We start from the raw sequence: 13,347 nt of genomic DNA, 5'->3' as shown, positions 1-13,347 counted from the left end.
ATACTCCCTAACATCGCTATCAACCCTCATTTTCTATAACTATTGCCATCAGTCTCGTCAGATCAAAGATGTTCCTGAGCGGGTCTCGCTGCGCGCTCTAGATTGTCGTGATGACCCGATCTGTGTCCTTGTATTCCTTTGTATTTGAATTGCTTACGAGAAATGTCGCTGCGACGTGTGTGGCTTTACCCGAAACACTTCATCTGTACAAGCAAACACCTCTTCGGGGGTTTCAAAGAAGAGTGTACGCAATTGATATGACACTCTCAGGCAGGCCCGGGAATACCAAGGTGTAGGAGATCTTAAGGTCCAGTAGGCGAGCCTTCGTCTCCAAGAAGGATTGACAACACTGTTGGACTAATCTAGTGTAGTCTGGAAATATCAGGATTCATTGAGAATCAAAATAAAGAGAGTCTTTCAACCTGGCCTGCCTTAGGATGGTGTCTCTATCAGGGAAGTTCAGCATCTTGGCTATGATGGGCCGTAGTTTGGCGGCAGGAGTTTTTTTTTTTTGTAGTGCTCGATGGGCCTGTACTATAATGAAGCATTGGGACAGGGATCCAGTCTGTGAGCCATGTGGTGAGGAATCTCTCCACATCTTCTCCCTCGCAACCCTCGGGAAAGCCCACAAATATATGGTTGTTCTACAAGCCCGCCCCTCTGCGTCTTCCCCTCACGTTGCCACACCTCTCATGGGTGTCTCCAGGGTGTTCACTATTCTTCTGATGGGTAATGACTGTGCCCTTAATGCCAGAGATCCTCGTCTCGGTTTCTGTGATACTGTCTACTGTGCTCTGATGTCTGGCATATAAGCATGACATAAGAGCATGTAGTGCCTATTTTAGCATCAAGCATAACCCTGCGTTGGGAAATGACTGACATCAATGCTGCGTTATCTGGCATGGCACCAGTCAATCCTTCTGGGTCCGCCATCTGAGCACTTGCGCCTGGGTAGCAGTCCATTGTGCTCTGCTTACAGGTAGCGTCCGGTGCTTTATCTTGTGTCATTGTTGGATACATTTGGGGTCTAGTTTGATATCCACAGGACTTCTGCAGATGGAAGGACCCCATGCCTGAATATGGGTCCGCTGCTTGGTGATATGGCTGTCGAACAGAGGGAGGGGAAGGCCACCCGCCCCTGAATCCTTATAGATGGTAGAGAGAGGAGAAGAGGATGCAGGCTGCAGGGTCCATTTATTTCCATGTGTGGTGGAGGCCCGGAGGGTGGACTTGGGCCTAGCCTGACCGCCTCCGCTATCGGGTGCATGCCCCACCCCCCTAATGGATGCCTCACTTCAGAGGTGTTTGACGTGGCCGCCTCTGATAGCCCCCCTCAGGTCACCAGCAAGTACCACGGCAGCTGCTGCAGCCTGTCAATGGCTCCACAACTGGCCCAGTCCGAGGCCCCATCCGGACCAATTTCACACTATGTACGCTGCTGACATGTCCCCGACCTATCCCGGATGCCCTAATCACCTCAGGCTTCTCACCTTGCAGGCCACGTCACGTCTCTGGAAGTAAGGGTGGTTGATTTTAATTGCAAAACATTATTAAAAATAGTATTTAAATATGAATACATTTAAATTAATTTACACATTTAGGAGGTAGTGTGTTGTATCTTTTTCTTTCATTAGCCCTAGGTTAATATTATTTGTTTATAATTATTTTACATTTTTGTTTTGTTTAAATACATTTTATTTTTTTTTTTTATATAATAATACATTTTATTCAAATCGCTCCACATTTTCATATGGGGCAACCTCTGCCCCAGTGGGAAGGATCTCCACAAACAGATGAAAAGTTACAAATAGTAACTTTACACTGGTAAATTTAGGTCTAGGGGTCTCCACCCACCTAATTAGAGGGGATGAATACTGTTATGTCTACATCTATGTGCAAATATCCTTGAAAATGGTGAACAACTGAAAAGAGGAGAAATACACCTAGGTGTAGGAGTAGATCTCCCTATAAACCTTTCTTTGTGAATATGGCACTTAAAATTGTGCGATACAGGACCCCTAATGCAAGTTGGGGTGTATCCAGCCTCAGCAAACGCAGTTTTCCCCAACTTTTTTAGAGTAGGGGATTAGGGGGATTATCCAGAACCCCGATAGTAGTTCTCACCAGTAGTGGCTGGTGCCATTTGAAAATGGTGAGGCATAAAAGTTGTGGATGAAAATGATGTTGCAAGTGTGTGAAGTCCAATGGACAAAAGGGGGCTTGAGAGGCTTCTCTCCCAAGAACCAAGAAGAGTCTGAAAAAAAGAGCAGCAAATGAATTTTAAAGGAAATTTGAGAAAGCAGGTTGTTTATACAGTAATTGTGAACATATTGCCTCGACATATTTAAACACAATAAAAATGTCCCACATGTTAAAACATTAAATATGTTCAACAATTAGAGTAGAGGGCAAAACAACCAGGATTTAATTTTGTCTGCTCTTCCACTCTAGTCTGCAAAATCCTTCTTCCACCCATGGCATCAATGTAGCCTGTCTGTGCCTGGATGGAAAGAAACCCCACCTTCAAAGCACTGTATTAATTTCTGCAGGTGTCAGCGTCGCCTTAAAGTGGGAAGCAAGTGGGGGCAAGCATAGTTCTTGGATGACCAGCAGGCAAACCCTATGGGGCATTTGATCAGAACGGCGTTCTTGTCATAGAGCAAGTACTATAAAAATTAAAGTCAAAACATGAACAAGGCATGACACATAAAAAAACAAAGCTCTGTATCAGGGTCATAATTGGGTCCATCACTCAAACTCTAAGTCACGTGGTGATTGTTTTAAGAAACAAGGGGGCATATTTACAAGGGCTTTATCTCCGCTTTTTGGCTTAAAAAGCCAAAAAAACAGGAATAAAACTATCGCCCTATTTACAAGAGGGTGCTAACATGCATAATCGCACCCTTTTTCCCAACGCCTCCCTTTGCATCTCTAATGAGATGCAAAGTGGGCGTCACTGGACGTACCCCGGATGGACTACCTTGGAAATATCACTGATGTTCACATCACGATATTTAGAAGGCTGCCCCAGCATTTTAGCACATGTCCGTTTTTGGAGAAAACCACTGTTTTCTCCAAAGACTAACGTCTGCTAAAATGCAGACTTACCTATCCCTAACATTGGGTTGGATTATGCTGATACAACCCTGGGGGTCGTATCAGCAAGGTTATTGCCATTTTGCAGGGAACATTGCTGGAAAACCAGCGATGTTCCCTGCAAAACCGGGGATAACCTCGCTATCTCTGGAATTTGTATCGCCCTGGAGAAATGCGTTGTTAATAACGCGCTACCAGGGCAATAAATTACAGAGATAGCACGGCCAGCGATAATAATATGCCCCAAGGGTTTTCTAACTCCACTCATTTGTCTAGGTAAAATATAACCTGTCCTCCAGAACCAGCCTTGACGGCACCGTCCTCACTGCAGGCATTCCTGGTTGCACTGAGAATGCGGGCCCCAGGGGAAGTAAGGTCGCAGACCAGTCTTCCCCTGGGGATTTCGCACAGACCGGAAGGACAATATGTGGGGGTGGGATTAAAGGGGCAAGGGGTGGGATTTGGGAGGGCTTAAATGGTGTTGGGAGAGGAGAATCAGCCTCTTCCGAACACCTAAGCACCACCGGGGGGACCTAAGAAAATTTTGTGGTTGGTAGGTGGGGAGGGGCAGGGGGCGATTTGTCGATCGGCGGGGAGAGGTTTTGTTCTACTGCTGCAGTTCTGAGTGTAGCGCAGGAACGTCTATGGGGGTTAAGGGGATTTGGTACCCGTCAAGGGTCAGCTGTATGCGGTGCGGACCGAGCGGGCGATGGGAGTGGCTGTGGGCAGCGTGCTTATCGGGCGGTGAAGGGCCGGCTGGTAGGCGTGTGCTGCTGTGGTTCGGCGCTCGCGGTAATGTGGCTGTGGCATGTTGGGGTGGGCACCCTGTTGTGGCGTTTGGCGGGAGTTTTGGGGCGGGGGCGGCAGTCCCTGTTTTCCTTGTGCTGCTTCGCGTTGCTCGCTTCCTTTGCGTGTGGGGGGGGCGGTTTTGTGTCTCGCGGTCGGTGCTGGGCGGGAGGCGGCCCCCTTGTCGGGTCGGGACCGCCATGTGCCGCGGGCGATTAGGATGGCCGCGGGGGGAGAAGAGGGGAGCAGCGGGCGGCTGGCGGTGTCTGTCTGCGGGCCCTGGCACCTTGTTTTTATGCGTTTTTATATAGCACAGACTTTACCCGAAGGTGTCAGAGCACTTCACAATAAGAATAAAAAATTACAAATAAACCAAATAAACCTTGCCCTGTAATTGATGCGAGCTGGCTGCCTGGATAGGAGAGGGGGAACGTGGAGCAGGGTCCTGCCGTCACTTAATGGTATGGTTGCCATGAGGTCGGCTGGATCCTCCGGGGGCTCGGTGGGGGGGGCTGCTGCTGCACATACTTGATGTAGAAGGGCCTCCTATCGCGGGCCTGCACCCCCTTTTTGGGGGAGGAGCGGAGTGGCACGTGCCGGGAGCCTGTGTAGGGGAGGGCCTTAGGGGTTTAAGTGCAGTCCCTCCCCCCCGCATACAGTGGATACGTGGCAGTAGTGGTTGCTTTATGCCAGCTAGGGTGCAGGACACCTCCGAAGGGTGGCTATGCTATGTATTTTGCAGGGGGTTTTTGTTGGGGTGCTGCGTGGGAGGCGGCGGGGGACACAGAGGAGGTTTGGGGCCCTGTGAGTAAGGGTGAGGGACCGCCATGCACAGCCCGAGGCCCGGTGGTGCTCGGGCCTCACCCGGTTGAAGCGACCTGGTGGGGGGGGAACCAGGACCGGTATTGTTCCGGCAGACGGGGATGCCAGTGGGGCGCACAACGGCCTCCAGACGCTGGCCAGAAGCAGCAGGGGGGTCTGCGGCGGCCTGCCCTCCATCGTGGGATCGCGCAGCTCGAACATTGCAGCCTTTATGGAATTTTTCGGTATTATGACCACAGTGTGTGACAGTTGACATGCGGCATGGCAGTCTGCTGATTGAGGGGTTGCGGACATGGATGGGGGGGTATGCCGGGAGAATAGTGAGTGGGTTGGTGGAGTGCAACATGCGGTGCATATGTGGTGGTTGAGTGGGGTTGCTCGGGGGGGGGGGATCCAGTAATTAGTTTATTTTGTGTTGCTTCAGGAGACAGATACGGTTACAGGCGAGTGCGGGGAACGACGACTGCGGGAACATCAGCGACGGAACAGGAGCAGGAGGTCCTGGATGGACTCTCAGGTACGGGTCTATGGTCGGGGGCAAAAGGGGGAGCTGCGGGGGTCTTCGGCGGGTTGGCTGGGGGGCATTGGAGGGTGGTGGATGCAAGGGGATGCAAGTGCTGCTACGGCAGGCTGCTGGGGTACTGTTTAGGGTCCAGTGACGGGTAGGCATGGGACCGATCTGGGGACTGACGGAGCACACAGGTTGCTGGATTGGAAGGGTAGGTAACGGTGTTTGAGCGTGGTTGAAATTCTTTGCCAGGGGTGCTGGGGCATTCTCAGAACGAGAAGAGCGCTTGGGGGCCTGAGGGGCCGACTGCCCCACAAACAGTAATGGGTGGAATGAGCGGTATTGGGGGACCTACGCCAACTGTTCTGGACATTCTGATATTGGGTGCCATCAGGCTGGGGTTGACCTGCACTGGAGGAATTTAGACAATCTATGGACAGGCAGGGGATCGAAGGGGCTTGGAAGCCCATCTCTATGGTTCGAGGCTGTGGGTCCATGGCGCTCAGTGTCGTAAGGAGATGAGTCGGGAGTCCGGCGGAGAAGCAGGATTTTTTCTCGAAAGAGGGTTTTGCATGAGTCCTGGGACGCTGGAGCGGGAGTCTGTGGCTGAGATGGGGGCCCATCCGGGGGGGCCATAGACATGGATGGCTGACACAAAGGCTGCGGATACGGAAGACTGGCATAAGAGTGGTAGGGCTTGAGGTTTGCGCGATTGGTGAGGCAGGTTTTGATTGATATGCTGTCCCCATTTACTTAAGTACAGCTTTATATAGCGGTGGCTGGACTCGTGGGTATCGGGGCACTCTGCACACAGGCTATGACGAACTGGTGTGGCTGGGGGTGTGAAGCGAGTGGGGTTTTTTGGGGGCCTGGGGTGCAAGTGGCTTTATAGCATGTCCGGTTTGGGAGCGGTACACACGGGAGGGGGGTTTTTAGGCTGGGTGTCTGGCCGGGGACTTTTTTAATGGGCGCGCAGAGTGCGAGACCGAATGGTGCATCGGGAGTGTCGCGACAGGGTAGGTAGGGATGGTTTTTGGGATGTGTGGTGCAGGGGACCCTGCGCGCGGGGCAGTGGCGGTAAGACTCTGGCGCTGTGCTATTCTCATGAGTTACAGGGGTCCTGGAAGTGCTTTAGTTTCCCCCTGGAGGTGGGTTTACAGGGTCAATGTGAGCAGCGGATGAATGGGTTACCGCATTATTGGCGTGCCTTGGGGTACATACTGGGGGGCACCTGATTCTCAAGCAGGGCGACTTTGGTGCTTTGAAGCGCTTTGTGAGGATGGTTTGTCTGGGTGCCTGGAATGGGGGTGAGTTGGTGGTTACGATTTGAGGACAGTTTTCACGGGCAACAAGATTATTGGCTTAAGATTGAACGCATAGGACTGGGGGTGTTGTTTTCCAAAGGAGGAAGGTGGGGTTTTCAGTTCTGCAGGTCGTTATAGGCTTCACACGCAGGGCTGCATGCGGTGGCGCACGGTTTGGGCGTTATGGGGATGTTGCAGCATTGATGGACAGAGGGCCCTGGGGGGGATAGAGAGGGAGCAGCTGCAGCATTCAGGGCTGCGGGTGTCCGACAAGGTGTTTCTGTGATGACGGGGTGACTGGACACTTGTCGACCGGGGCTCAGGGAAAAAGGATACACTTCATGCAGGACTAATTGTTCTTTTCTATTACAGGAGTTGGGAGTGGAGCAGGACCCCAGGCGGTCGCCTGGCGGGAGTGGCCCCTCTTGCTACTGGGCATGGACTGTCAGAAGAGGCGACCTAGCCAGTTGCACAAGGGCTGAGAAATGATGGATGAATCTGGGGATGTATTATGTTTGTTTTTTTCCTTTGGTCTGGACGTTTGACATGGTGTTATGTGGTAAGGAGTCGCCCAATCCGAGGTTTCAGGGGGAGACAGACGTATGCTGGGATTAGTGGGGTATGGTTTTTCATGATGATACATGAAGGGGAACATGGTGGAAGGAAGCAGATGCTGGTGGCAATGAGGTTGCTGGGATGACTTGGGGCCTCGCAGCAGAATAAGTCGAAGGGGGGAGCTATGGACTGACAAAGGTACAAGTGAGGGGAGTGGGGATTGCGCTGAGTGGGGGGGCGAACGGCATGGACAGGGTCGGCACCTTCCATGACAGTTACTGGTGCTTTTGGGTGCAGGCACTGGTGGTGGATGGTCGTTCACCGTAGAGGGGGGGGGGGCTCTTGTCATGAGCAAAATTTTGGCCTAAATGTTGCTGAGCGGTTTAAGCGGGAGGAAGGCAGAAGGGTGGACTGGTCGTTCATGGAGAAGGGGGCAAGTGCCACAATCAAAAATTTTGGTCCCATCAAATCTTATCTGTCTACAATGGTGGCGAGCAAGAAGATGGATGGTCATCCATTCGTGAGAGGGACATTTGGCAATGATAAGGTTTTGGGGCTCCGGCATCCTACATGTCTCCATTGAAGGCAAGCAAAGGGGTGGATGGTTCTTCACCAAGGAAGGGGTGCTCGCCGAAAAGCAAGGTTGGGCCCAGAAATGTTTCCGTCTACTGGGTGCATGCAGAAGGTGGACGGTCGTTCACCGCAAGGGGGCATTTGGCACAGGATAGAATTTGGCCCAGGAATCTGGTCTGTTTACGCAGGATGCAACCAGGAGGGTGGATGGTCGTTCACCTAGGAGGGGGTGCTTGTCGCAAGCAGATTTGGTACCGCTAAATCTTCTGTTACGCTGAATACGAGCAAAGGGTGGATGGTCGTTCACCGCGGAGGGTGGCACGGGTCACAAAGGAAGTTTCGGTCACATTGAATCCTATAGGTTCACAGTGGAGGCAGGCAAAAAGGCGGATGGTCATTCGCCGGAAAGGGGGTACTCGGCACTAACGAGGTTTTGGCCCGAGAACCCTATGTCTATGCTGGACGCCAGTAAAAGGGTGGCTGGTCGTTCACCAGCCAAGGAGGCACTTTTTGCGAGCAAAGTTTGGCCCAAAAATGACTCTTATCGGTGTGCTCGGGATGCAGGCAGAGGTGGTGGATTGGTCGTTCACCACGGGGGGGGTTGCACCTTTCGCAGACGAGGAGTGGCTTGCAATATGTGAGGTGCAGGGCTTTAAGTGGGCCGGGTCTCAAGGGGTCTGAGCACCGGCAGTTTTTTTCAGGGGGCCTCGAAACGGGTCTCTATCGGGCTCTGTTTTGAGTACTGACACAGGCCAGGCGGTCCGTTTTTTCCCCAGATTGCAGTGACAGCAGTTTGCTGTCACTGCAGTCTGGAAAAAAGTGCCAGGATGCAAACCAAAGCCCGATAGAGACCCGTTTCGAGCCAGCCTGCACATCGATGTGCCCTGCTCACTTCTCACTTGTGGAGGCGTTACGGCATGGTGTCATGCCAGGTGAGCGTTGTGGAGGAAGGGAAATCCTTTAAAGAGTCATTTTCTTTCTGGATTTCCCTTCTCTCTCTGAAACGCAAGAGCATTGTGGTAGGGTCACCAGGGCTTTAATTGGAAGCTTTGTCAATATTATATACAAGCCATAGTTGCAGCTTATTTATCTTCTGCAACTAATAACCATTGACAAAGCCAATAGTCCTTACTTGTTGTAGGTATGATGTTACTTGTTGTATCACATATCTGGATGCCATGACGCAAACAGCAAAAAACAAGTCAGGCGGCACACTATGCTAAACACAGATTTTTAGTGTGTGTTTTAACGCCACGCCCATTACAATGGCCACGCCCCTTTGAGAGACCCCCCAGTTTTTTCATCCCACTTAAAGCCCTGGTGAGGTGGTTACGCGGTGGCGGGTTTCGTTCAACGCATTGGGGGGGCACTGCCCCGGTTTGGCCCGACGCAATGTGCTCTGTAAAGTTGAGTACAGACACGGGTGGTGGATGGTCGTCCACCAGACGGGGGTGCCTGCTGTCTCTGACACGGTTTGGCCCGACAAAGGTTTGGTTACACAGGATACATGCAAAGTGGCATGGTCTTTCACTGAGAGGGGGGCACTTTTCCCAGACATGGGATTGCCTTGGATATGTTATTTGTTTGCACAAGATGCATGGGGAAGTGGTGGCTGGTCGGCCACTGGACCCAACAAGGTTGCGGATGCATTCACTGCACAGGAACTTGGGGTTTCAAGTGGTGCTGGGAACGTTGGCGCCTTTCACGACTGACAATTGTCCCATCGACAGTGAATTACATAGAACATGCAGTTGGGTGGTGGATTGGTCGTCCACCGGGTGGCGCGGGGTCGGCGCACAGGAGGCGAAAGGTGCCTGGGGGTGGGGCAGTGAACCGCCCTCCGGGGGTTCACTGGTTGGCGGTACTTTGGAGGGGTGGTGAGTCACATACGGGCGATCCACCCCTCGAGGGGGAGAACGGTACACGGGTGACTGATAGCGGGGCGCGGGAGGCAATTAAGGAAATTCAACAGAGGATGCTTGGAGGGCAAGTGAAGGTGAGAATGGGGAGAGTCAAACAGGTGAGATGGTTTTGAGAAGGAGGAATGGAGAATGAGTCGGCATGGAGTGGGGAAAGTACATTTATTGCATTTATGTACTATGTAATAAAGTCTAAAGGAGTGCAACCTTGTCCTAATAAAATGGCCTTTTACGCTTCAAGTAACAGCATGGTGTGTGGTTCTTGCGCGAGTCCCCACTCCGGGACAGTGCAACTTTTCGGAAAAGGGAGGCTGTGCCATGACTGCCAGTGTCGCCACCTTTGGACCTGGGCACCACAATCACCAGACCTAATGTCTGTGGGGGGTTTTTTGGGCAGTAAACGCTGCAACAGCAGCATGTGTGCAAAGGCATTCACTACCTCAACTTTTGTATTTTAGTTCGAGACAACTCATGCTCATCATTTTAATCACAGCACCTACCTGTGTTGTGGGCAAGATGGGGGCAGAATATGTAGCCTGTGAGCGCCAAGACTGTGGGTGGTGTTGAGCAGTACAGCGGGACGGCTACTGTGCCTGCAGTCACAGGACAGAGCCCATGGCAGCAACATGCAAAAACATGCAGGATGGACGGTCACACGGGAAGAACCACGGACACTCGAATATGGTCTGAAACAATGAACAGTTTGGCGGCCGGGACGGATACCTTCAGGTCGATTTAGCGCTATATAAATATAATGCAAAAAGAAAATGTGGCAGCAGGGCCCCAGATTCAAATTCGTGCCAAAGCAGAACATTGCACCCCAGGAGAATGCAGGCTATCTGTGACTCAGCTGTAAATCCAGGGAGAGTTCGATCAATAGTTGATTTCCGTGACTGAGCTCAAAACACCATGTGGTAACTCCAGTGCAGAGAATGTTTACCTAATAAAAATAATAGACAGATACTTACAAAGTCACCATTGTCATGCAGTCACAGCCAGCAAGACGGGCGTGTGGGGACGGGCCTGCGAGCGGGAAGGTATTAAAATACAAAAACTTACCTTCCTCTGCATTGCGCACCGCCGCCTCAGCTCCTGCTGCTCCTGGCGTGTTTTAGGCAGCCTTCCTTCCCTCCTCTAAGCCAATCACAGCACTGCAATGTCAGCGTTGTGATTGGTGTGGTGCAGCGGACAGCGCCCCAGCCGGGCGCCTTTACAGAGGCCATTTTCTCTATGTAGGCTGCATGCAGCCTACATAGAGAAAATGTAGAGTGCGCATGACTGCTTTGGTCGGCACGGTGGCTGACCAAACAGTCAGGGCCCACAATAGTGCAAGCCACTCCCCCCCCTGCCCTTGAGCAGGACCGCCCGCCCCCAACCAGGCACTTCTGCTTTCTCGCACTGAGAGAAAGCAGAAACATAAAATAGTAGTTATACCATTTTATGTTTCTGCTTCTCGCACTGCGAAATAGCAGTGGGGTGACGCCCCTACGCTCCAATGCAGGAGCCGCCACTGGTTCTCACTTCTATCCACTATCACAAACTTCTATAAACCTGGTGGTGTACTGGGTTGGCATTATTAGCCCCTCAGTAATCAGGCCCCTAGAGCCTCTGAAGCTTGCACCTGATGGTGGTGTACCTGGCTGGAAGTGCTGACTCCTAAGCATTTTGGCCCATTTAGTCTGTAAGGCTTGCACCCATTGGTGATCTAATGGGTGAGCAGTATCAGCCCCTCAGCAGCTATGCCTAGTGGCTCTGTGAAGCTTGCACCCAATAGTGGTGTAATGACCAGGTGATTCTACCTCTTGACAGATGGCCCCTTAAGTCTATGTAGCGTGCCCCGGGTGGTGGTGTACGGGTGTGAGGTACCAGGGTCCTCTAGGCCCCTTGACTCTGTAAAGCTTACACCCGGTAGAGGTCAAATCAGTCTTCCACTCAATGTTGGTGTACTATATGGCAAGCACTAGTGCCTTGGCAGCCAGGTTCTTTGAGTTGTTGAAGCTTGCACACACTCATCCATACAGCCACTTTCACAATTATTCTCACATATAATCATTTATATACTCCAACATTCACATATACTGCCTTCACATATGTAGTTACTCACACATGTACCACTGAGACATCCATTCACTAAACAACACAGCCATACACACACTCACCCACCCATAAAGCCCCTCACGGATGCCCTCTTGAACCCATAACCCAGTGAATCACTCACTCACACATCCATGCAGGGAGTCACATACACCCCACCCACCCACACAGACACTCAGGCACCCATTCAGGTACTCAGACAACCAATCAAAACCCCATATAGACACTCATGTAGCTACTCACCAACCCAAGCAGCCACTTACACACCAACTGACTGATACAGATATTCATACAGATTGGTCAGTCACCCATTAAATCATCCATTCAGACACTCATACACCTATTCATTCTTCAATACAACTTGGTATATATATATATATATATATATATATATATATATATATATATATATATATATATAATATATATTTTTTTTTTACCATTTTAAAGACACACAGAGTCACGGGATGATGTCATTTGAGATGTCATTAGTGATGTCACTGACCATGTCATGAGTAATGTAATATGTGATGTCATCAGCAGTGCATGATGAGGGAGTGGCCACCGAAAACCTCTCAGCAATCTAAATGAGTGTAACTTAGTGAAGCTAACAGGAGTAGTAGTTGGTAGAACGTCCTTGTGTGACAACTACCTCAAGGATGTTCTTGGGTGGCAACTACCCCTTCTGTTACGTCTTGTAAGTCCCACACAGCGGAATTGCTAAGAGGTGTTCGGTGGCCATGCCTCCTTTCTCCACCACTCTACAAATGTGCCTCCTGGTGCAGTGGTGGTGGGGGATTAAGTCCCCTTGCATGCTGAGGGTCCTTGAGGTCCAGGAGCCCCTTCTGTTACCTCCAGTAAGTCCCAGACAGCGGGTTTGCGAAGAGGTTTTCGATGGCTAAGCCCTCTTACTCCAACATTCTGAAAGTGCGCCTTCCGGTGCACTACTAGTTGGGGGATGTAATATGTGAAATCATAAGCAGTGCATTGAGGGGGCGCAAGTTATAGTTAGCTCACTAATTATAAAGGCTGGATTTCTCTTGTTTTGTATGAGTGAAATGTCAGCCTAACTATTACGTCCCTGTAACCTTTGTTTTTTTCAGTGATATATATATATATATATATATATATATATATATATATATATATATATATATATATATATATATATATATATACCTTACCTACTGGCGGTCGCCAGTAGGTAGTTATAGTTAGGATCGTTTTCTATAGGAAATCCGCAACATTCTATTGGGAATAACTTTGGCGCCGAATGAGGGATCTGCCTGTAATTTTCCTTAACTTTGCCTCGCTGTGCTCCGCTCCTTCCCTGAAAGTTTCGGGGGGATCCGTCAAGCGGGGGCCGAGATAAAAGGGGGGTCCCAAAACGTGTTTTCCCCATGTTAATTTCCATAGGGCGGTTGGACTCACTTTTAGCCCGAACGGCTGAATGGATTTCCACCAAACTTGGCAAAATTGTAGGGACTGGTACCCCAATGTGCCTTTGCTATGTCTCAAGATATATGCTCCAGTGGTTTTTACGAAAATTAACTTTGAAAAAATATATATTGGGCTACATTGGGCTATACATAGGTTAGAGCCCAAATGTAGCCCAATGTAGCCCAATGTAGCCCAACGATGGCCACCAGAGACAAAAAAAAACAAATGTAGCCCAAATATCAGCCAGATG

This window comes from Lissotriton helveticus, chromosome 8, assembly GCF_964261635.1.
Source record: "Lissotriton helveticus chromosome 8, aLisHel1.1, whole genome shotgun sequence".
Taxonomy (NCBI): Eukaryota; Metazoa; Chordata; class Amphibia; order Caudata; family Salamandridae; genus Lissotriton; species Lissotriton helveticus.
The sequence above is the reverse complement of the archived record's forward strand: the minus strand, read 5'-3'. Positions refer to the sequence as shown.